Genomic DNA, 26,886 nt, shown 5'->3' with positions numbered 1-26,886 from the left:
CTTACCGGTCATCTTTAAAAAAAAAAAGAAAGATACGTATTTACAAGTTGTGATAAATGTTGGTGAAGGGAAAGACAGTTCAGTAAGGAAGAATAAGGGATATTTTAAATTTGGTGCTCAGAGGACTCCTATCCCCTACTTAGGTTGAGAGGATTTTCAGAAAGAAAACCTGGAGCGCCATTTAGGAAGACTTTCCCAAGTGTGTGCCCATGTAACTGAAACCCCAAAGGTCTGTTTGCTCACTGCTCAATAGTCAATAATTGAGAGATAAGTGTTGGTGTTAGGTAAGGTAGCCTTTAATCAGGAAGCCTGCAGCTTGGGGAAATGGTGGACTTATGCTTCAAAGACCATCTCTGCTTTTCCCAGACTTGTCAAAGGGTTTTATAGGGACAGGTGGTAGGGGGCTGATTCATGGTGACCTAAGCAGAGACATGGAGGCAGAATCATAAAATTGTAGATAAGCATCAAAGAACTTCTCGGGTCTGAGCTGCTTCATGATGACCATCCTCTATGAAGTCAAGTGACAGGTTCAGTTCCTGTTAACCTCAGAAAGATCTAGTTAGTAAGCTGGTAAAGAGTGACCATCTGGGTTAATAATTTCTTCTATAATTATTTTGTGTACAATGTGAGCAAAAGTCATTACGTTCTAGCAGTCATGTGAGCAAGAATCACTGTATTCTAATGTCCAATTGCAAGCTATGCAGTTTGGGTTACAAGAGTAAGAAAAAAAACTTTTGAATTTAGAAGCTTAACAAAATGGAGTCACTTCTGTTCAGGCTTTTACAAACTCTCCACTGTCAAATGTTCATTCCATTTCTATAGAATAAGGGATGTCAAGGTCGTTCTGACTGCTTCTAGCTGAATGGGGACAATGAGGGGATTTGGAATGAAACATTTTGACCTTTTTTTTGGGTCCCCTTTTGGGGAACAGAACTCTGTATCATAATTTTAGATTGGGAGTGAACATCCTTTGAGTCAGTTGTTTCTGTATTCCCATATAAAGATTGTAGCATCAGTATATGGTACAGAACAGTAAAATTTTTAAACACTATAATTATTAAAATTATTGGTACCTTTTTTTTTTAAGACAGTCTTTTTCTTCTAAACCAGGAAAGAGCCAGTCACTTAGAGATAAAGTGGAATCAGTCATAGAAACAACTTGAGATTGTATATCTTTTAAAGCACGTGAAATGTTAACTGAATTATCTGGGATATATATACAACATTTAGCTTTAATTATAGCATAAGTTCCTTCTTGAGCTGTAGTTAGCACATCCAAAGACATTTTATTTTGTAAAACAGTTTTTATCAGCCCATTTTTGAGTTAATTAAAGCTATTTTATGTGTAGTGTGTTTACAGAGAGGTGGTTTAATAGTCTAATTTGGGGATATTATTGGGCCAATGGTCATAAGTACGGTCTCTTTGTTTGCAGCAGAAAGGGGCAGTACAACTTAAATGCCCGATGGTGAGAGTTAGATAACCACCAAGGTAGGCCTGAAGTGCTAGAAATAGAAAATAGCCCATATATCCAGCAAAAATCTACTTGTGGCCTGTCAGCATAGTGTTGGGCCCATTATAAAAAAAGTTGGAATCATTTGTTTGGCACAGCAAAGTATACATAAGGGTAGCAATAGCAAACGGTTATTAAATCCATGGTGTTAATTGCTTTTTTTAAAAAAATAGAAATTTGAGGTCCTCTGACAGCTTATAAATCCATGGGTCAGGCTTAGATTCCTCTTTCGGTGTTTTTTTTTTTTTTTAAATCTGTATGTGATAAATTCAAGACTTAATATTGTCAAGCTTTAGGGAGGTGTGGGTGGTCAGTAAGACATCATAAGGACCCATCCATCTTAAAGTCAGTCGGTCTGGACCTTGGACTTGCCATGTCTTTAGCAGTGTTCTGTCTCTTGGGTTAAAGGGGCGTAGAGGTTTGTCTGCTGGAAAAGCTGACCTGGAAAAGGCAAACTGATACAGAATAGGTAGAGTTTGACATAACTTACATGTGAAAGCTTATGTATAACAGCTATGTTTTATATCTAGAGAGAGAATCCCTAATATGGAGGCTTGGAAGGGTTTCCCATATATATAATTTTAAAAGGACTTAATTTGAGTCCACTTTTAGGTGTCACCCTGCTATGAAGCAAGGCACTAGGTAATGTTTTATCTCATTTCAGTTTAGTTTCCTGGCAAATTTTGGCTAGAGTTCTTGTGAACAAGAATTATTGTATTCTAATGTCCAACTGCAAGCTATGCAGTTAGAGTTACAAGACGAAGAAAAGAAACCTTTTTAATTTAGAAGCTTAACAAAACGTTAAAGGCTGTTCAGGCTGTTACACCTATTGTTAATAGGTAAACCAGAGTAAAAAGCTGCACTATTCCAAATAGATGTCTGCATCTTTTCGTGTAGTCTTATTCTAAGATTTTGCACAAACATTGGATTCTGATTGTTTTTCATCAGATGATAAAAAGCAGTTTTAGAAAGCATTTAAGGCTGACCAGTTTGCTCAGTTGTTTCGAGTACAGCCTTGTAACACCAAGGCTATGGGTTCAGATCCCTGTACTGGCCAGCTGCCAAAAAACCCCCACAAAAACCTTCTAAACTACAGTGTAGCTGTTCTTAACTTCTTGTACTGTACTTGTACTTTTCATTGTGTTTTCTTGGTGTTATCTAATAACTATGTCATTCTGGTCAAATGTTTTCATGGGTCTCAGGTTCAGCCTTTAAATTCCATTTTATCACTTAATCTTTAATTCCTTTCCCTCTTTTAAATCATAAGGTCTTATTTGTCAATTGGTAGGATCACCAGGCACTTTGATACTGGAGCTTCTGATAAAAACAGCACGATATTTTACTGAGGAAAATCATTAGGTTGATTGTTCATCTCTGTAGTGGAGAACTCATAATTGGCCGTGTTCACAGCATATTCTTCAATCAGCTATATGCAGCTATCTAAAGCCAAGACTTTGTCAGAAGCACCTGACCCCATCTTTGTGCCTGTGCTTAACAAAGGAGTGGTGAGAACTGCATGGTTCTCTGTAACTCCCCTAAAGGATTGTAGTAACAATTGACTACTTTACCTTATTATTTGGTAGGGGTCCTGCATGATAGTTCTCGTTTTCCTTCTCTGCCAAGCAGTTGGTCAGGACTTCACTGAAATTAGAAGTTGGATGACAGATGTTTTATTTTTGGAAGTTTATCTAGGTAAAGCACTCATTCTCATAGGATCCCGGTGATGGTTTACACACACACACACACACACACACACACACACACACACACACACACACACACACGAATATATTCTAGAGTGGGAGATGAGCTTGTTGTATGCATTCTAAATGACCAAACTTGGAAAAGGGTCAACACACACACACACACACACACACACGAATATATTCTAGAGTGGGAGATGAGCTTGTTGTATGCATTCTAAATGACCAAACTTGGAAAAGGGTCAACACACACACACACACACACACACACACACACACACACACGAATATATTCTAGAGTGGGAGATGAGCTTGTTGTATGCATTCTAAATGACCAAACTTGGAAAAGGGTCAACACACACACACACACACACACACACACACACACACACACACACACACACACACACACACACACACACACACGAATATATTCTAGAGTGGGAGATGAGCTTGTTGTATGCATTCTAAATGACCAAACTTGGAAAAGGGTCAACACACACACACACACACACACACACACACACACACACACACACACACACACACACACACACACACACGAATATATTCTAGAGTGGGAGATGAGCTTGTTGTATGCATTCTAAATGACCAAACTTGGAAAAGGGTCAAAGTAGTTAAAGTAGGTTTCAGCACAATATGATAGAATTGTCTAGCAGTGAAGGAGCTTGCACTCGACTTTTGTAACCTCTCCTTCACTGGGTTTATTTAAAAGAGACTCGTATGGCCACTGGTTAGCAGTGCCTTCAAATGACTGAAGAGAGTTAGGAGGGGTAGATGGGAATAGATTTAAATATCTGCTCTAGTCATTTGATATGAAAATGTTGATTCTGCCAAGGCAGCCTTGTTTCTCTTACTGGAGAGGCAGTGATGTGTGATGAAAAAGAACATTGAAAGAGATAAAAGAGCCACATTTTAGCCACAGTTCTGTCATTTGTTTAGCTTTGCGATGTCAGGCAACTTACCTATAGTTTTTAATCTACAGCACTGAGTTAATATTGTCTCTTGTCTTACTTTCCTCTCAGGATTGCTGTGGGGATTATTACAAAAATATTTTTGAAAAATAAGGATACAATTATTAACTAAGCGTAAGCATATAATAATTTATGTGGACCTGCAGTTGTTCAAAGGCTAAAATAATTAAGAAATGCATGCTTGTTGAAGAATACTAAAACAATTAGAGAAGTGTGTGAAGTATAAAAGTGAAAGTCTCCATTCCCAGTCCTACAGTGTAGTCACTGTTAAGTTTGCTGCATATGTTTCTAGACATCTATGTACAATGCAGTGCATCTATAATAAAAACACATTTTTTTTCTTCTCATTTATTCAGTAAAGTGGGTATGTCAGAACATAGAGATTAAGCTCATTCTCTTTAATGGCTGTATAATATTGTGTAGTATAAAAGTAGGGTAACTTATTACTTTCCTATTAATAAACATTCGAATTGTTTTCAGGGTTTTTTTTTTTTTTTTTTTTTTTTTAAAGATGACCAGTAAGGGGATTTTAACCCTTGACTGGTTGTCGTCAGCACCTGAGCTAACTGGCCATCCCTATATGGGATCTGAACCCATAGCCTTGGTGTTATCAGCACCATACTCTCCCAAGTGAGCCATGGGCCGGCGCTCAGTTTTTCAGTATGCCAGAAAAGCTGCAGTGAAATGCTTGTATTCACTTATTTATTCCACAAATACTATCTGGTACTGTAGTGGATTGAATTATGTCCTCCCAAAACTCATTGAAGCTTGAATTGTGTCCCCCAAGTTTTATGTATTAGAAACTTAGCCCTCACTGTGACTGTTAAGAGGGTGGGAGATCCTATTACGCTAATTATAAGGTGGGGCCTTGAAAAGGTGATTGGGTTGTAGGAGCTTGCAGTAGTGAACGGATTAAAATGGTGGTGAGGGGCGTGGTTCTGAGGGTTTTGAAAGAAGAGGAGAGAGAGTCTGTCTCTCTGTTCTCTCTGCTTCCACCGTCTTGCAATGTAAGACTCCTGGTTCGCTGTCACCACCACCAGATGGACTTTGGACTTAGCAGCCTCAGAAACTGTAGCAGTAAATGTCATTTTCTTTATAAATTACCCTGTTCCGTGTATTTTGTTATAAGCAACACAAAATGGACTAATACAGGTACCAAACATTGTGCTAGATGCTGGGAATATAGAATTGAGCAAAATATACAGTTAAAGCTTCAGTTGAAACTTACAGTTTAGTGGGAGTAAAGTGACAAATATAAATTAAATAATCTTTCAAGTATATTAATACCAGCGTCAGAATGAGCTATGAGAGAAAAGTCACAGGAAGTCTTGATCAAGTTTGGAGGGTGAAGGATGAGTAGCAGTTAACTAAATGAGATGGGAAGAGCATATATCATTCTCCTGAGGATGCTGTTTGTTTTATATGTATAGTCAGCACTGTTTTTACTAGGATTTACCCAAGTGTATTTATTTCTTAGAGCCCTGGGGTCATGTGATCTTAATAGCTTCAGAATAGCTTTTATGGTCAAATCACTTTGGAAATACTTTGTAATAGGCCTCACTTTTAGTAGATCACAGTGCATTGGCCCAAAGCACTGAGGTGTTTTGCAGGTAAAAATTATTTAACCAAGATTTGGCTTGGCTATGGAACTCTTTGGTTTACATAATACATACTGAACTAATTTATTGTGAGAAGTCTGTGGCTATACTCTCTAAACAGTTTTGGAAATATAGTTTTATTAGTAATAGTATTTATGTACTTAAGTGTGTTGGGAACTACATATACTTGATATACACAAACTAATTTGATCTTCAAAATAACCCCAAGATAGATGCTATAATTATCCCATTTTACATATTGGCTTAGAGGTAAATGGTGTGCCCAAAATTATATAATTAGCCCTTGGCTATCCATTGATTAGGTGGGGTCCATGTGAGGAGACCTCAACTGATAAGTAAATCAAGAGCCCTCCATTGTGTATATATGTGTGTGGTGTTTTTGTTTTTTAAATACCATATTTTTGTGTGTAATAGAAGCAGTGTGACACCAGATTAGGGTCAGACCAGAAATGAGTAAGCTTTACTGACACTCTCCCTGAACACTGCTTGTTTGAAATCTTCTAGGGAAAGAGTCTCTCCTCATGAGGTGGGGCCCCTGGAGTGTCACATGTCACAGATGTTGGGGTGGGTCTCACCTAATCACCTAGGGCTCTGTAGCAGAGGCTCCTTTTACTTACTTAATGTGAAAACAGATGCTAATTCAGTCCAGTTCCTCAGATCCTGATTTAGGCAGAAAATTGTCTAAAGTTTAAGGTTAGTTATGGTTACATATGTATAGCAGAACAGGATTTTGTGTTTACAACTCCCTTTGTTCACAATAGCTATAAATTGGGAAAAGCCCCAAATATCTATCAATAGGAGAGTATATAAGCAGACTGTGGCAGATGCATACAATGTAATACTCCTCTGCTGTTTTTTTAAATGAACTACTGGTACCTGTAAATAATGTGGATGGATCTCAGGAACATCGTGTGAAAGGAAAGAAGCCAAATACAAAAGAGCATCCTGTGTGATTCTGATGGAGTTTGGATGTATTGTCCCCTCCAAAACTCATGTGGAAATTTGATCTCCAATGTGGCAGTGTTGGAAACTGAGTAATGGGGGCGGACCCCTCATGAGTGGATTAATGCTCTCCCTGGGGGAGGAGGCGTAGTGAGTTAGTTCTCACTCTATAAGTTACCACGAGAGCTGATTGTTTAAAGGATCCTGGCACTTCCTCTCTCTCTCTCTCTCTCTCTCTCTCTCTCTCTCTTCCTCTCTCTTGCTTCCTGTCACCATGTGATCTGCTTGTACCTGCCGGCTGCCTGCCACTTTCCGCCATGAGTAGAAGCAGCCTGAGGCCCATGCCAGATGCAGCTGTCCAGAATCGTAAGCCAAATAAACCTCTGTTCTTTATAAATTACCCAATCTCAGGTATTTCTGTTATAGCAACACAAAATGGACTAAACAGATTCCATATGTAGAAATCAGAACTATGGTTGCCTTGGGTGGTAGGGATATTTACTAGAAGGGGCACAAGGAAACTTTCTGGGGTGATGGAAATGGTGAAGATCACGAGAGTAATACATTTATCTATCAGAACTTATTGAATTGTACATTTAAGGTCTATGCATGACATTGGCGTAAATTTTACTTCAATTGAAAATAGGTATTACAGCAAAAGGACTTAGATATCATGAAGTTCTGTTTTTGTTGGCTTTTTGTTTTGGGAGAGTTGCAGGAACACTACCTATATTAGTCCTTTTATAAAAGAAAACTATCCTTCAGAAATAAAACAAAAAGAGGTTAACATTCTAACAAATGTTGAACATCTTAGCTAACCAGAAGTCACAATTATTCTAATAGTTGACTTTTAATCTTTTCCCTTTCTGCAGTCTTTCTCTCTAAACTCTAGTCATGATACTTGAGTTTATTTGTTTCTCTGTGAGAGGAATACAGATGATAGTTAGAAAGTGGATTTTGTGTATAAATACTGAGGCTGGTTATTGATTTTTTTTTTTCCTAATTTCCCTCCAGGATAGAGTCATAATCTTAATTTATTTGGCCATGATGCTTTACACTGTAAAATGAATGAATACAACTTTGTTATGAAAAACCTCACTGTACTATTGGTGAGGCTTATTTTGTCCAGGTAGCTTAGAGTTAGATGTTACTGGATGTTTGTCCTCTTTCCCCCTGTTGAGCTTTAGGGATCAGTCCCAGACTGGCTTAAGTAATCCCTGGTATTAGTAATTTCAGTGTGGGTGATGAAGTGCCAGTGATGGAAATAAATGTTATTTCTCAACCAATGGATGTCAGCAATTAGAGTATAAACAAGGGGGTAGCCTTTGAGTAAAGCAGGTGGGCAGATACAGAATAGACTATAGTTTCAAGGTGACCATCTCTGGCATTGTAGAGATCATTCTAGTAATATAGAGATCATTCTTTGGTCTTTTCCCAAATTGGAAAATATTCTTTGATATGTTTCCCAGTGCTATCTATTAAATGAGTTTATGTTAAATGTATCCCCACTCCCCCATTGATATTAAATTCAGCATGCTTTTTCAATTGGCAAGGTGACTTAATTTATGGTGTGCTGGGCATTGTGATGTACGTAAAAATATTATACCTAATAAAAGTCATAGTGCTAACGAAGCTCTTTACTTTTTCTTTGTGCTTTTTCAATATTTTGAGGTATTATATTCTATAATATTATCTACCTGTTATTTTCTCTCCTTCCTTTCACATAAAATAATTTCATCTGTGCTTGGGGATATTCCATATACTTACATTCCCAAGAGGCTTCTACTTGAAGCCACTAAAGCAATTCTGCATGTTTCTTAAAGTTGAAGCCTGCTACAATGTAATTGTTTTTTCCTGCAATAATCACATATTTAACTACAGCATCATTCTGCCAAGTGAAAGAGTTAGGCATAAGTAAGAGTCTCATTATGATAGGAAATTTTGTACTGATGATCTTGGAAAAAGCTGTTCACAGTATGAAGTCAGCAACTTATCCCCATTTGCAGTTTGAATTTCTCTGATTACGGCACTGGATGTTTTGGGGGAGCTTTGTGTGGCCCACGCATCAGGAGTGCAATTTGTCCCTTGAAATCTACATTGAGTTGTCCATCTTCAGCTTATTGTTCTTAGTTAGACAGTTGTAGCAGATATTAAACTAAAAGTCAGAATCCAGTTTTGTCTATAGGTAGAAAACAAAAACTCAAAAACTGTGAACATGGCTACAATCTAATAACAAGTGTACTATAGTTTTCTTTTGAAATGTAATTTATTTTTCTACAGTCCCCTGTTTCTACCAAAGATTATCGTGGTAAGACTAATTTGCCTGTTTATTGCATAAGTATGACAAGAGTAACTACATAGGCCCCTTTAAATTTGCTTTGCTGGAGATTTTGACAAAAAATCTCAAATTGAACTTTTAAAAACCTCTTGATGCTAGGAAGCCAAACCAAGGCAGACATTAGATTTTGCGTGCTGTATCTAATATCTTGAAATTTTGGAGCCTACAAGGAAATTGCAGCTTTTTAGTCATTCACTGTAAAGCTAGGAACTCTTGAAACCAGGCATGCATATTTTCAAATGTGATATTCCAGTGAAAGCCTTGGTAATATAATCAATGTTTCCAATAGTATCCTGTTAAAGAGAACAGAATCTTTCTAAATCTGTGCAAATAACCATGTTACCATAAAAATAAAAACACTCAGGAGTAGTTTTCAAGTTCTGAAGGGATCAGGTAGAGAGGAAAAGCAAATTTTCTCTTTTTGTTTATATAAGTATGAATTACAAAATTGCTGTAAGCTATAGATAGCTTTTTTAATAGAAGTTTTCTTAAATCTGGAAAACAAAACATTAAAAGAACCAGCAGTTTTTCAAAATAAAGCTGTAAAAAAACCATAATTCTTCATATGTTCAGTCTCACATAATTAGTGATTTCCTAAACCCATCAGTTTCTTCACTAGAATTTTAGAATTCAGTCCAGTGGTATGAACTCAAAGTTATTAGAAACCTGTACTTCTCAGAGTTCTTTTCATTCTTTCCATGGACTTCTTTGAGGACATAACAGTTGAGGATTATAATCACTTCCAAAGTGTTTTCAGAAAGAGCATCAGGTAAAGCAATCAGCTGTAGATATCAAGACTTAAAATGGCCAAAAGATCTGATGAAGTTGCAAATTGACAAGAAAATTTGGTTATTTCTTTGGCATACAACAATTAAACAAAATTATGACTTATAGCATCTAACTGAGACATATTAGATTTATAGGAACTTTATAATTTTAAAACACATGCTAGTAACATCTCCATTTAGATATAACTCAAAGAATGTTAAACATTAGTCCTTATTTGACAATGCTTCCCATATAATTTAACCTACCAAATAAGCCCATTGGTTTTAACATCCCTCTATAATAGATCTTTTGAGAAATTCGGGGCCCTCTGGAACTTCCCAAAGTTATTCAAGTTCAAAAAGACTTAATTTTTAGAATTAGATTTTGAGAAGTTTGTGAAATATCAGAGGTATCACAACTACTATGAAATAAAACCAAACTGACAAAAATTTCAAAGGAACAAAGCACATGAAATTATCTTGATATAGCATGGAATCTGTTTCATAGATCCAGTTACGTTAAAAGGGAAAGAAGAAAACCTTTCACAATTTCTATTAAGAGCAGATCAATGCTTTGAGAAAACCCTGTTCAAATACAGAGGAGCAAACACTAGCATTACGTCAGTGTACTTTTGATATGAATGCTCAATTTTTAGAAAAACTTATAAATAATTCCCTTCCAATTTTAATAAATTTGATCATATAAAATTCCTTTCACGAGATTTCTTTACTAGAAACCTTCTACAATTTGCATAATTCTTCAGTGTCCTATACTTTCTTTTTTTTGGCCTTCTACCTTTAGAAAACTTTCCTTTCCTTTTTCCCTTATTTTGACCACACAGTTTTCTTTCATGCAGAAGAGGAAACTGCTCTCTCCTTTCAACTTTCTTTATAAAAAAAAAAAACACCTCAATTTTTCTCACCAAAAGCACATCGTATTTTCTTTGTTCACTTTGCATACAGAATTGTTCCCGTTTCTAGTAGTTTTAATTACATGTATTAATTAGTATTTTTAAATCTCAGTAACCTAAGATACCATGACAAGACACCTCATAAATTTGTGTGCCACTATGAAAGAACAAAGTCTGACAAGTAAACCAGGTTGTACCACCAACCATTTGATGCATTCTGACTCCAGATGTTTAAATGTTAAGACATTGAGAACCAAGAAAATATGGTTTCTCTAAACTTATAACACATACCAAGAAAAAAAAAATTGTGAAAACCTAGAAAGTAATTTATTTTGAATTGTTTGTCACATACCACCATTTTATGAATCTACATTTCATAATTTCTAGAAACATGTACTTCTGCACTGAACAAGTTTTTCATTTTTTATTAATAGAATCAAGTATATTTAGCTTTTCTATACCATATAAAAACAAGATGCCAAAGTATATAAATTTTATTTTTATTTTATTTATTTATTTTTTTGGCAGCTGGCCAGTATGGAGAAGCAAACCTTTGACCTTGGTGTTATTACAAGGCTGCTCTCTAACCAGCTGAGCTTGCTGGCCAGCCCATAAACTTTAAACTTATGCTTAATAATTAATGTTTTAGTATTTTAACTTATTTACAGATGACCTGGACATTTAAGGAGTATCTATTACTTTACTTTACCTTAAAGTTTCAAGTTACCAAAGAGATTTTTTGAAACTGTGAAGAATTAATTTATACACATTTTTGCATAATTTACTTATTTTTAACAATGCTTAAGCTGTTTATGCACATTCTATGAGACATTGAAGAAAATTCCCTCTTAACCATTTTTGCAATATGTGAATGCTGGGCAGTCACCACCTAAGCAGAAACCCTAAAGTTAAATACATGGGTATTTTGCTGACCAGAAGACACAGCTGTTTTCATTAACCCAACAATCTGAGTATTAAAGTGGCATTATTTACCTAAGATTTACCCCCAAGTCACGTGAACTAAAAGGCATTTGAGTTACGTTTTTTTCCTTTGTTTTTAGTTGGATAAAATATTTGATTTAAGCGCTTACTTTTTCTTGAAGCCAACTAATTATAGCTCTTTCATACATTTTGGTCAAGAAATATCACATAAATGTAATACATATAGACCTACAGACAGAAGCAGATCTTAGTTTCTCTCTTTGTCTCTTTGACTATTAATCTCTTGATTACCTACTCCATTGCCTTAAACAGTTGTTATCTAGGCACCTCAAAATTTGCACTTCCAAAGGGATGATGCCCAGATGAAAGAAGTAGACAATTTACACTATTATTTGCCAAAACTCAGAAAGGCATAGATAAAGGCTCAGTTAAAACAAAATGGTCAGGAAAAGCACCTTAAACAAAGGTAAGGTTTGTTGTATAAACTTTAAGTCTTCCTCATTTAAAAAGTTTCTAGTAGTTTAGATCAGAGATGGAGATACTCTTACAAGTGGAATTTCCTTTGTAGATGTAAATTTCTTTTATAAAGTATTTCAAAATAGTTAAATGCCAGAAAGTTGTAGTTTGGAGACTATTTATAGGTGGTCTTTTCAATTTAGCTTGTTTCTTAATTAGATTACGTATTTCAGGGCAGTGCCCTATAAGGAATAGAGAAAAGAAACCATTTTCTGTGCCTTGTTGACCTGAAGGCCTAACTTTTATAAATACTTTGTCTAACTTTCTTTTTGCCTTTGGGGATAGTAACCAAGGTTAAGCTTTTCATTTGGTATTCTATGAACAGTTTTTGGGTTTTTTTTTTTGGCGGCTGGCCTGTATGGGGATCCAAACCCTTGACCTTGGTGTTGCAGCTCTGCTCTCTAACCAACCGAGCTAACTGGCCAGCCCTTATGAACAGTATTTTAAAGAGGCAATAAAAAATTTTGAAATCTCTTTTAGAAGCTTCTGGGTGGGCCTAATTTGGATGCCCTCGTTTTTCAATGCACTTTAGCCTCCCAAGACCCAGAGCCACTCCCCAAAACAGTCAAACGAAAGAGAGACTTCAATTGATCCTTTTCCTCTTGTGAACAGCTATTGCTTTCCTGTTTGTCTTTTTTGTTTTTTTTTTGGTAGGTGGCTGGTGTGGGGATCCAAACCCTTGACCTTGGTGTTATCAACTCCCATGTTCCAGCCAAGTGAGCTAACTGGCCAGCCCCTGTTTGTTTTGTTCATGAGCTTGCAACAGTTGGTCTAGCCACAAATGGGGTGCAATCCACATTTCTGTTTGGCCATATTCTTGGGGCTCCCTACCTTTAGGTTGGCTGCCCACATACAGGCTCGATTTGGGTGCCCCCACAGATGGAAAGTTGAACCAAGTTCATAGGACAAAGTACAAGACAGACGGGAAAGGAATAGCTGTTTGTGGAGGAAAAGGATCAATGTTAAAATGTCATGTTGTCAGGCTGGCCAGTTAGCTTGGTTAGAGCACAGTGTTAGAACACCACAGTCGGGTGGGATCCTATACCCGCCAAGGGCTCGGATCCTATACCTGCCAGCCACACATTCTACATAATGATCATCATAATTCTGAATTATCCTTAGTAAGATTTTGCCTCTTTTGTAAGTATTTGCAGCTTCCAGGGCCACAATTCTTATATATGAAAAAGGCAGGCATGTTAGAAGGCATTGAACTCAAATCTTTCAAAATTAGGATCCTATTCTTATGGTTGGATCTTGGTTTTCTCAGAGCCAAGATGGCTTTGACTCCAAGATCTCCTTGACCAACTTAGCTAATGATTTTCCAGTTTCCCCCTGACCCAGCCATACTTCCTAAGCCTCCGTTATCTAAGTGTACAAGATAATAAAGAACCCACATACCAGCAAATTCAGAAAGCTGGAGTTCACACCCTCTGCGGTAATAACCACTACTGCAACTGCTGTCAGTTAACGTTTATTACAGCTCTTTTTGCCAGTAACTTGTCAGCCACAAACCCAAAGGTCATGTGCCCTGTCACAGCACAAAGTTAACTGTTGGTACCCCAAGATCAAGTGCTCCATCACAGCACAAAGTAACCCTTGGTACCCCCAAAAGCCAAAGAGATCAGGGAGCTCAAATGCAAAAAAAAGAGAGCATAGCTCAGATCTAAGAGGGACTTAGCGATGACTTTCTAGGCTCCAAGAGGAAGATAGTGGTCCCTGCCCATCCCCACAAAAAAAGTGGGTTAGTGGTGCCTTCCTATTTTCCTCAAAGTGTCTCAGGGTCATCAGTAGTCTCCTTCAAGTCTGTTTGTAGTCACCAGATTTGTCAAAAGGACAAAATAATAACAAACTTAAAGATCTCAATTGGCTTTATTGTGGTTCTGAAATTGGGCAGCAAACGCTTCATTCCATAAAATAGAATAAGTGTTTCTTATATATTTTAGGCATTTCATTTTATGTGTAATGAATGACAACTGCAATTAGTTTGTCTTGATTTGATCTGTTGTGTGAGGGAATGGTACTATATTTATTATGGGATTATGAAATTTTATAATTTTGTCAACACTTGTTTCTTCAAAAGTTAAATAGTACACTGTTAGAAATAAAGTATTCACAAAAAAAAAAAAAAAAAAAAAAAGAAATAAAGTATTCACAGAATTCTTTATCCAGGTAAATTAGTTCTCCTGAGAGAAAGTTTTAATTTTTATGAATTCTCCCCAACATGTGCGTTTTTTTTTTTTTTTTTTTTTTTTTTTTGAGAAACACTGTAGTAAGGAGTGACACTGTTGGACAAAAAACCTTAGGGCTGAGGTTTTAAGCTGTGACGTTTGTTATTTTAAGCTATAGGACTCTTTCCACACCTGCAGAAGTGTTATAGTGAGGTCACAGGTTGGTGTACAGAGAATCCTGCTTGTCCTGAGAACACCCCTGCTGCCAGCTCACTCGTCCTCAGTTATCGGTGCTCATTCTCACCACTGACTTTTGTGAAAGGAAGAAATGAAATGAGAAGGGGATAAAGGAATAGCTGGCATGCCTAAGATTCCTTTCTTAGATTTTCCTTATCACTCCAGGCCAAATAGCACTTAAATGTATTGAATGAATTAAATAAACATTACTTTTCTGAACTTCTCTGATGTGTGAAGGCAATTACCATTAGGGTTCTTTAGTTGCTAACTCAAGCAGAAAGAGAATTTATTGGAAAGATACTGAGCTACTCTCATGACACTTATAAAAGCATTTGTTTGCTTATGTGATTTGGTTGGTTTTTGTTTTTGTTTGTTTTTTTTAGTGTCTGAGATTCCCAGGTCAGCCATCTTTACTGGGAAATCTTATCTCCATGTGGCTTTTTACATACCCTAACCTGATGGAATCTTCCAACCTTTCAATGCCCACTCCCCAAACCCTTCCACTTTGCCTTCAGGAATTTATAGTTTATTATCATTAAATAGATATAGGGTTGAAAATAAAATTTCTTGCACTTTCTTGCTCTACCTGACTATTCCTGGGAACACTGTCTCCCTGTGGCCCTCTTGAGTGATGAAGTTTTTTCACCATGCATCTTCACCTCTCCACCACATGGAACCTTTTCCCCACTTGCTGCTTTAGTCTGTTTCTCCTCACTCAGAAACTCTAGCTCTTCTGAAACACATGCTTTCAGACTATTATCCCCTGCAGATCTGTACTAACCTCCTAGTTATACCTCTTCATTAGTATGTGGCTCACTGCCTTATAGGCACGTTTCCTGTCACCATACTTGGTAATTGCTACTTAAACATGTATAATCTATCCAACATCTGATCTCTCAGCTTTTAGGAACCCTCCCTGCCCCACCCTGCACACACACACCTCAAAGTCTAGCCCCGTGGTCATGGTCAAACCTAAACTTCTCATTGCTGGTAACTGCTCTACTTATAAACTTTTTAAAAAACTGACCACCATCTATTTATCTGGTTTCCTTATTCACTGAATAATTTTTTTTTTATTCTATTGGGATTACTTATATCCCACTGTATATTACTTTTCACCGTACCTCATTCATGTCTTTATTTCCCTCTTTATCTAGCTCAGAGTCCAGGTTCTATCAATATAATTGCTCCTGTTGTTTGCATGTGCCTCAGCCTGTAGTTGACCTAAAAAGATAGCTGAATGGATTGATCTTAAGCTGTGAATGAAAATTCCCATACTGTCAACATAGGCCATCATTCTTGCAAGTAGACATGTGGTCAGTTTTGTTTTAGTTTTGGTCAGACTACTTTGAAGCAGAAAAACATTTTGAGGTGTATGCACTGGGTAGGAAGAAAATTCCTTGTTTTTGTCAGATTTCAGATGTGGGTTTTTGGATTTTTTGACCCAAAGTATCAATATACCATCAGTCTTATTCAAAACTATGTCTTTAGTGGCAACATGGTATGGTAGGAAGACATTGATTTTGGAGTCAAAAGATTTAGGTCAAATTTTTTGCTATTTACTGGCTGTGTGATCTTAGGCAAATAATGTAGCCTCTCAGGGTCTTAGTATGTTCAGCTGTATTGTAAGCATTAATTAAGGTTTATGAAAATGCTCACATGGTACCTGACTTAGAGTATTAAGCGTTTTGCAAATGTTGCTCCAGTGTTTCATCTTACTGAGCTGTTCATCATGCTCACATGCTACTCCCTCATTTATGCCTTTCCTGGTTAATCCTGGCTGGAATGTCTCTCTCCTTCCCTGTGGCATTTATTGCCCTCACCATCCATATGGTGCATGTCATAGTAATTGTTAGTGCACATGCCATGGCTTCTTTCTCTCTCACACACACATGTACCAGTACTATCTATCTTCTCCAAACAAGGACTTAGATATTTTTGAACTACTCATGGTGTGTAATATGTATTCTGTAGCAGCTATTCTATGAGGTAGCATGAAAGAATGGAAAGCAAGTAGTTCTTATTGACACTGTACAATTGTTTACTGTTCTGTATTAATTCATGTGTCTTTACTGAGCCCCTATTATGTACTAAGCACTGGTAAGACATGAGTATGATATAAAGTCTTCATTCAGGAATCTCAGTCTAGTAACTAATTTTAAAAGTGAAAAAAAGGTAAATATGGAGTATTTTCATTTAATAAGCTTGTGTTGAAGTACACAAACATATAGAAAAGTGTACAGATCATAATACTGTTCAATGAATTTTCACAAAGTGAACACAGTCATATAACCACCACTCAGATCAAGAGGATGTCACCAGCCTCCCCTAGTCAATACCATCTCTCTTCCTGAAATGTAACCATTATCCTGAGAATGTGAAGTATTTAAAAATAATCTTTAAGCAATAATCAGCTACAATGTATATCGACAAAATAAAATTTAAAAAAATAAATAAATAAATAAATAAATAATAATCTTTAAGTCACAGCTTTTGAGGTCAAAGCAGAGGGAGGTACAGGTACCTAGATGATCAGTCTCTTTTTTCAGAAATACTACTAGTGGATATGGACTGGCATCCTGACGGATCATCTTAACTGTTTAAATATGCATTACAACTTTAGATAATCCTTCTTTGGGCTGAAAGAGATCAGTGTGATTTGATTTTCAAACAGTGATTAATTTGATCCCCTTAAGATTTTTGGCTTCTAAAAATATCAAGAGTAAACTTGGACTTTCCCATAGCTTTGGAGCTGATTATCTCAACTTCAGTCCTAATTCTCTTCCAATTCATCTGCTTATTCATGAAGTTGAAAGATATTTTCAGAACTTTATGGTAGCCATTCTCTTTGTTATTTTATAAAGTTAATTCTAGTTGGAATAGCTGGGTTTATATTCTATAAACCCAGTTAATACAATCATTCAAATTGTTTGTTTTGGAAATAAGTTGAATGACATGTTTTCTTGTTTTGTTTTGGCAGAGTCATATGTCATTAACAAGTTAGTATTTCTTCTTGTAGGTGATGGAACTGTGTATGTGTAATAATTTTCAAATAATGGTCCCTTAGCAGTAGAATTTTAGTATAAGTTTACATTAATCGAGCCCAGTTTTGAAGGTTATTTGATATTCACAACATCATGGATATGAAATACTAAGCTAAGCTAGGGATTATTTTAAATGCTTTGTTGTTCTGTGAAGATTTATATATTATTAAATGCTTAGCCCTCTCCTACCAGGTGGCTGACTTGTTTGTTTTGAAATTACTCATGTCACTGAAGTCATCAATTTGAGTAGTATATTTGACATCATAGTATATACTTATATATGTGAATTTCAATATACCATCATTAGCTTTTATCACAAGACACTATAGTAATATGATATGTTTCCTGTAAACTTAAATGACATAATTATGCTAGATCAAGCTTTTAGTAAAATTAGAATAGTCGTGTGGGCTAAGTTGTCATCTATTATCTACATAAAAGAATGTCGTGTTTACTTTTAGCTATGTAATGCTGTTGCTTGGATTTCAACTCATTATTACTGAACCATGGGCAGTTCTTTGGCCCCCATACGATGATTTCAAGGTTCCCTGGTACATTTAAACAAAAAATTCCTGGCTCACTGTGGTAGTTAACTCTTAATTTTGAGAATTCTCTAAGGAAACATTTATGAAGGCCTTCTTTTTGCTGCCCAGTAAGAAAATGAGTCTAAAGTTTCTAATTCAAAATGGCTAACTGAGAACATGTACTTATCTGTTTTTTCCTGCTAAATCTCAGTGAAAAGATAGGATAAAAATATAAAATAAGACTATGATATTAAAGACTGAAAAAGGTGCTGTCAGTAGAAAAGAGCATTAAGAAGAGCAGCAGCAGGACAGGCCCCTTCTCGGAAGCGAGAAGGAATATTCTCGGGGAGGAATATGACAAAGAGATATAATTCTGAAAAACTGAACATATACCTGAAGGGATATGGTTTAGCCCAGTCAGTGGCTTCTAACAAAGATCAGATCATTTATAAGAAATGTGCAAGCTGTTTCTTCATATATCTGAATGTAGAGACCATTATAACATACATTGAGTGTTTAAACAAAAAAAGTAAAATAAAAAAATCTTCATAAAAAATTTAAGGAAATTTGAAATATAAAGTAAATAGGATTAGACTGATATAACTAAACAATATATGAATCTATAATACAATATGGTTGGAAGTTAAGATTTTTCCAGTAAAATTCTAGAATAATGCCAAGACAAGGTCAGAACTCTGTAAAGTTGGAGAAATGCCATGAAAGAGAGAGGCAGAGCAGTATGCCTGATCATTTTTGGTTTTAGAGTTTAAGAAAAGAACCCCTAGACTTGGAAGCAACATTCTTCCTGTGCATGCTAAGGCAAAACCTATAGGCTGTTAATTCTTATTCTATCAATGAGAGCCAGAGATTATATAATTAATATCTGAATTTACTTCCAGGGCAATAGTGATTCTCAATTCTGCTTTAGTAACCCATTCTATATCTAATGCTGATTAATTTATACCAATACTGTCTAGTACACCTTGCTGTGATAATGGAAAATATTCCATATTAGTGCTAATCAGTGTGGTAGTCACTAGCCACATGTACCTATTGAGCACTTGAAATGTGATCAGTGCAACTGAGGAACTGAATTGTGTTTAATTTTAATTCAGTTTAAATAGCCACATGTGGATACTGGCTAGCATATTGGAGAGTGCAGAAGTAGGGCTTCATTTATAAATAGAAGCTGACTACTAAGCAGCACTCAACTTTTTAGGAAAAACAAAACTATGAGATGCATGACCAGAAACCCTACCTCCCATGCCCAGTTAAGAGAGGTAATATAAGACACAGAAAGGAACTTTTAAAAAGTTTAATTGATATCCTGAATGGTTCAAAAAGCTCTCAAAATCCATACAACAAAGATAGACTGCTGTAAAAAATAAAAAAGTCCTATGACATTTGTTAAAAACCAGAACTATGGTTGCAGAAATGTAAACATCTTAAAAGGTTGGCTGAATAGCAGTATGAACAAGGCTTAAAGGCTAAATTTGTGATTTGGGAGATCAAGCTGATGGATTTGTTTAAAAACTAGTCTAAAAGTCCAAAGTGATCAAAATTATGAAATGAAATTTGAGATATGGAGGATCAAGCTGAGAAAGCCACTCTCTTTAAAGTAAATTCTGAAGCCAAGGAAGGTGAGGAAGAAATGAGAAAAAGTAAAGAGAAAAACAAGTTTCCCAAAGTTGAAGCACATCTTAGGCTTTCAGATAGAAGGGTTCTGTCAAATGCTTTATAGGAATATTGTGGAAAAAAGACATTACCTAGACATATTATGGTGATATTTTTGAACTCCAGTGATAGAGAAAAATTCCTACCAGTTTCTAGAAAGAGGGGGAAAAAAGAGATTATCCATAAAGCAACCGTAATCCTATAGGCATCAGACTTCTCATCTTCTATTTGTATAAAATAGGGCAAGTTCTGCAAATTGCTGTAAAGTAATATTTTGAATTTAGGGTTCTTATAGAGCTGAGCTATAGCTTGGATGTCAGGGCAAAAGAATCATCCAGAAAAAGGTTTTTTTTTGTTGTTTGTTTTTAAATGAATGTACTCCAGAATATAAGAAGACACATGGTAGAAAAAATAGTAGTGAATCAAGAACCTAGTAAAACTGAGTTAACTTTAAATAATGATTGATAATATGGCAGTGAAATTTATTAAGACCTTCTTATAATAAAAAGCTTATGATTAAAAATAGCTGAATTAAGGGCTTGAGATTAATTTTTAGTTGAGTTTAGTAAAGTAAAAAAGTTGAACTGCAATATTATTCATATAACTGCAGGTTAAAGACATGGGATTTCTCCTCTCTGTAAAAGCAGGTATCTGAATCACTTTATGGTGTCCCTTATCAAGTCACACGCATGTCAGGAAAGGCTGAAACACAATGGCCTGTGTGAATATCTGCATAGGCTGTCAACTAATCCTGGATCTGTGGTGATTCTTCCTTATCCAAATCCTTCTGAAAGCCCAGTTTGAAAAAAACCAGCCAGTTATTATCTTATTTTCAACACCATTTTAATTCTAAGAAGATATTGCTTGCTATTCATATTTACTTCGTGCCCATTACTTTTGTCTCTCCAGCTAGATTTTGAGCACCATGAGGAAGAGACTACATCATAAATCTTCTGAATCTTTGAGATGACCAGCATAGTTCTAAATGCATACTAGCTCACACTTTTTTGGATTGTTCCTGTAGACAACAGAGAGATGGTCATGATACATACTGTGCTCAATTCTAACCTATGACACATTTTATAGTTTGATTTGTTGGAAGGAGTCCTAAACTTGGAGTCAGGGCAACACCAGGAGTGTACTACTCTGTCTCCTAGGGTGGCTACTGAGTCACTATTTACATAAGGTTGGGGTGAGTTATATCAACCTTCTATAAGTTAGAATAACAATAAAAAACAGTACCACTTTCTTCCTTCCACATAGGGATGATTTAAGAATAAAATGAGAAGAATTATAGGACAAATTAAGATTCTGGAAAAACTGTAGAAATAAAATACAGTAATATTTTGTTATAGGTGACTTACATTCTTCATTGAAAATATATCTTAATTTTATCTTTTAGTTTTTTATATTTTTTTCATCAAAAAAATCTTTGTGTTATTTCTCTTCTTAAGAAGGAGAAAATGCTCTCAATTGAAGTTAAGTAAGTCACATATGAATACCAAGCTTTAAACTAAATTAATCATGGTACAAACCTAATTTTTTCCTTTTGTGACTTGACTCCTGAATCCATTATCCATATAAATAGGTTATGTTTATGACATATTAATATGACCAGAGCAAGGCAACTATCTTTGAAAAAGTAAACTAGCTTCAGGAAGGTAATTGTCCTCTTACACTTGCCCTCAAGTAAACGCCTTACAATGTATATTTATTTTAAATGGTAAAACCATTTTGTTTGTGGACATTACCCATTATTACATTGAAAAGAGTTAAATCCATAAATTCCAAAAATGTGTTGTTAAGAGGAAATGAATATTTTTTTTTCTTTGTTTAATACATGTTAAACAATGGTCTATCAGCAGTTTGTCTCTTTTAAGATCACTAACTCAGGGCATACCATACCGGTTGGACAAGATCTCATATTGTGACTGATTTTTAATGAGTACTTATAAAAACATGTGTGTTGCATCATGACACTACACAATTGCTGCTTGAGTAGGTTATTGCATTCCAGTTGAATTGTACATAGGTTGGCCTGTGTTGCTCACCATTTAATTAGCCTTCATTGTTTAGATTTTGAGGTATTGAAAATCTGTGAACAACATGATAGGCAAGTGAAACCTTCTCTCTGGGAATACTGTGTAGCAAAGATGTTGCTTTGCCTCCCACGGATTTGTCACCCCTTTTCCCCTGGATGACAGAGCTGCCAAAGATTACTCAAAGCCCATCTCTTCTGAGCAGTGAGAAGCCTCACAAAGGGGTTAATCTCCCCAAACCCTCAAGAGCAAGGCGTTCCTTCCATTTTGGGAAATTAACCACGAATTGGGGTTCTCTTCCTGCATTTATTCTCCAGACCAGCAAGTTACAGGAAGAGACATAGGTGGGGTTTTTGCTAAGTACAGTTTAACAAGTTTAAAATAGAAGCTGGTAACATGCAATTAAGTCGATCCACTACCAAAAGCTTGATTTTAGCAACCATTCTCTTCTTACAGCAATTTCCTAGTATCTTTACATATCAGTCAGTAACCTGTCTGTCTTTGAGCCAGCAACCTTGCTGTGTTACAACTCTTTATCTTACAACAGAGACTCAATAGCCTGGGGAAACTTTCCTGTTTTTTGTAAGGTCAGTATTTGAAACTGCAAGGCTTTGGAAAACCAGGCCCTGTGAAGTACATTTGCTTTATGCATACTTCACACGAAGATAGTATTTTTTTTTCTCTAAATGAATTTTTCCAACTTTGGAATTTTATGCCTTTTAAACAAATAATGTATAATACTGCAAGGTTACCTTAGGAACGAGCTAGCAGGTTTAGCCCTATTTGCAAAGAAATGAATATACCGGCATTAGAATAAGTCAAAACACAATACACATTGAAATGTATACTCTTCAAAATTGTGTATGTATTTTCTTTTAATATTCAGAAGATCTTGAAAGCTGTAGGAGAACACTTTCCAATTGTAACTCAGTAGTGTACCCTAAACTTAAAGGCATCTTTTTATGGGTTTTGCCTCTGCTGCTCCTGATTAATTTTGTGACCTCAAGCAAATCTCTTAATTCTCTGAGCCTCGGGTTTCTCATCTGCAAAATGAGGATAATTATGCCTACCCTTTACCACAGGAATGTTGTAAAAATAGCAGGGAGAATTTTTATAAAGGATTAGCATGTGGTTTATAGATTTATGGTAGCAGTCTTTTGTGTAAAAATTTAGTTTGCTATTATTTTTATAATAAAAATCAAAAAGCCTATTTTATAATAAACTGTGTGAATAAACAACTCTTCCCTAAGAATGCTTTGTCTAGACACCTGACCAAAGTACAGCCATGTCCCATGGATGTGAAATTACTCAAAGACTTGAGTAAGCAAAGGAACATAACCAAGGAACATACAAGCAAGGAACTAAATGGAACTAAACAAGGTCAAGGAACATTGACCAGGAACATAACCAAGCAAGGAACTAAATGGTAAGGGCAGTAGAAGGTCTCTTGAGAAGATAGAAATGCATGCATATAGCTATATCTCCTTTAATTTTGATAAAGACATTCTCTGTTGGGAGATAACTTATCAGGATCTCTGTCCCCTGTCCTTTCCCAAAGTACTCATTACTCTCTTGTTAATTAAGATATACCATTTTCTGTATGTGATGATGAGGGTGTGGGTAGGCAAACAGCAGCAGAAACAAGAGTTGAGAATCACTGGTCTAGAAATTACTCACATTTCCTAGTATGTTTCTAATTTTAGATTCCCTAAACTAATGAGATTTGGTCTGACATTTGATCTTACAACTAAGACAGGGTAAGAGAGAGAGGGAAGACTGAAGAAGGAGTAGTTTCCCAGCCTTCAACGTGTTTAGATTTGGCTTAAATTTCAAGAATAGGAATGAAGGCCAGAAACTACTGATGTAAATTCTATTTTTTCTGACCATGAGAAAGTCCAGAAAACAGATGGTTTCTATGTAGTGCATTATCAGTGTCAGACCATGTCTGAATAAAGGGACTTTAAGACATAACAGAGTGAGAATCTGGGAAAAATTACATTTGGGGGAGATAGCTTTTGATGTAAAATTTTAGAAAAACTTCATAAATAATAGAGCTTCTGGATTCCTGATTTATGCCTCTAGCATAGCTTTTCCTGTCAGTTCTGAGGTTATTCTGGACACTTTCAGATATTTGATACTGTAATCTAGCATGCTAACTATCTAGTCTGTAGACACTAGATGTTTCAAAGGTTTCTTTAAAACTCAAAATTCATCATCCCAAAGAACTGATGCTCCTGATGGTGAAACTAAAAATCAATCTGAGATTTAGTTTCTAAAAGACAGGGGTATGGAATAGTGGGGCAAAATTTGGAATCAGAGGACATGGTCTTGAGCCCTGGTTGTAATACTCGGTAGATGTGTCATTTTAGGCAGATCATTAAACCTGTCTAGATTTGTTTCTTTGTAAGTAAAATAGGAATAATAGTATTTAATCCCTCAAGGCAGTTGTGAGGAAATGATATAATTAACTGTGAAAACTGATTTTTAAGCAGAAGGTAATATATACTTGTCAGTTATTTATTATTTCTCACCTATACTAACCAGTGGTGTTTCAACAATAAAACTCAAAGCTTTTTTTCTATGGAAAAGTATATCACCTCCTTAATAGTAGTATTCCCAGTAGAGAGGTAAGGTAGGGAACATATTCTTCTAAAAATATCAACTTGCATTGGCTGCCCAAGACAGTGGTTCTTAAACTTTGGTGTGCCTAAGAATCATCTGGAAAGCTTGTTTAAAATCCCAGGTGCCAGAAATTCTCAATCAGTATATCTTGGGGTTGAGTCCAGGAATCAGCATTCTTAAGCCTCACAGGTGATTCTCATGCACGTGGTCCCCAAATCACATGTGAAACTACTTGCTGATTACCTTCCCCTATATATGATACTCAGATGTGATACTCTAATCTACATGAGTAGCTTTCCAAGGATCAGACTTTCTCAGCTTGTATATTTAGGTTTACCTGTGGTGGGGGGAGGCGGGGGCAGGCCACAGTAGGGATGGTTGTCATGGAAGATCACCTTGTCTGAGCTCTTTCTTAGCATTAATCATACCTTGCCCTAAAACATTCCCCAATCCTTAACCACAGGTTGTCAAAGTGTGGTCTGTGTGACAGAAAATTCTGAGTTACAAAATCATGATCTCAGGGAGTAGGGCCCGGAAATCTGACTTTCAATGTGCTCTCCAGCTGGATCTTATATACACTAAACTGACTTAAAATTTGTTCTTCCCCAGAGTCTTGACTTTGCCCTAACTCTATACTACTCATCCTTTTCTAACCATTTACTGAATGTAGATCATTCCTTCGTCTTTATTATCTTCCATGTCTGTGCCCATCTTTCTATCCCCACTGCCACAACCAAATTTACTGTTTTAGTATATCATTTCCACATTGCTGCAGGAACTTCCTAACTGGTCTCTATACCTCCCTCTAGTCTAATCTTTATTTGCTCCTTAAGATCTTATCTAATCAGGTCCCTTCCCTGCTTAAAAGTCTAAATTCTTCAACTTGGCAAACAAGTTCTCCTATAATTTAGCTCATTCTTCCCATTCTGCTTATACTGTGTTGTTCAGCCCTTCCTAACTGCCTGCAGTTTTCCAAAAGGGCTGTATACTTTCTTATGCTTTCATGAGGCCTTCCCTGTGCACTGTGTACTTTGTCAGAGAGAGGATGATTCCAAAGCATCCTTTGTTTAACTGTCATAGTAGTTTCCACACTGCTATACTTATCTATTTGTCTGCTTACTACCCATGACCTTCGTGTTATAATGCTGCACTATAACCAACTGAGCTCTTCAGCCAGCCCCTCTTTTTTTCTTTTTTCTTTTTTTAAGACCTGTATCCTACCTATCTAATATATGCCTAGCCAACAGTAGGTGTTCTGTATGTTTGCTGAATTGGATAGGGAGTATGATGAGAAGTTCTACGAAGGTTTTTGGAGGAATGTTTGGAAAACAAAGCCGGAATTTGAATGAAGAATTAAACTTCAACATGCAAATAAAAGTGTACTTCAACAAGTTTGTGGAAAAATAGAATTGAAAGATAATATGAATCTTTCCATGAAGTTTTTGAAGTATGTTTTTATGAAGGAAAAGGAGATTTACTGTAGGCAGAGAAAATGACTTGAGCAAAGAGAAGGAGGTTGAGACTTTTTACCAGACTTGTTCACTTGGAAATGCTTAGATACATGGGAAGGAAACACAGTTGACAGGACCAGAAAGGAAAACAGGGATCAAATTGTAGAGAACTCTGAATATAAATCTAAGAAATGACTTAAGGAATATAACTTTTTGACCAGAAGAGGAATACAGATGGATGTCTATTGAACAATAACTGTTGGATAGAGGATTCTGGGAGGATTGCCAAGTAGAAAACACCTGAAATTGGTCTCCTTATCTAGGCAGCAATGCACCAACAGAGTCTGTCTGATGTAGCTATTTTGGTACTCTGGAGTTTATTGAAGGCTTTACACTTGGGCTATAAATTTTCATCAATTTTAGCACTTAGTACACTGGCAGTTCCCCACCCTCTACCTGCTAGCCTCATGGCAGGCAGCTGTGCATGCACTGCTATAGCAGCTTACACTCAGCTTGCAGGTACTAGGATAGGCAAAAAGGACCCCATCATTTAAATACAGGGATCTGTGCTATGAGCACTAATTGCTACTTCTGATCATACAGGTGCAGATGAAGAGGGTGGTGGCCATTGTTACGCTTCTTGTCATTGTTTCAAGCCCCTCTCCCTCCGGCTGAGTGACTTCCAAGGGATTTAAAGGACAATCACCTCTTCCCCACCCGACCCTTCATTTCTTTTCTTCCTCCTTTGGTAGTCAGATATTGAAGACTAGGACACTCAAACACAACTGCATATATGGGGGTAATTAGAATTATACACATGCCCACAGAAAGGTGCAGGCTCAGAAAATAACTGAGAAGACCTTAATTTATACCTCTGGCTGAT

General features: G+C 36.3%; 1 protein-coding gene across 1 annotated transcript in view; it reads left to right on the top strand.

The window, feature by feature from the left end:
* Window positions 1–26,886, top strand: part of C16H9orf85 (chromosome 16 C9orf85 homolog) — a 60,907-nt gene that overhangs the window by 2,470 nt on the left and 31,551 nt on the right. The gene's annotated exons all lie outside the window — the stretch shown is intronic.

Source organism: Cynocephalus volans, chromosome 16, assembly GCF_027409185.1.
Source record: "Cynocephalus volans isolate mCynVol1 chromosome 16, mCynVol1.pri, whole genome shotgun sequence".
Taxonomy (NCBI): Eukaryota; Metazoa; Chordata; class Mammalia; order Dermoptera; family Cynocephalidae; genus Cynocephalus; species Cynocephalus volans.
The sequence above is the reverse complement of the archived record's forward strand: the minus strand, read 5'-3'. Positions and strand labels throughout refer to the sequence as shown.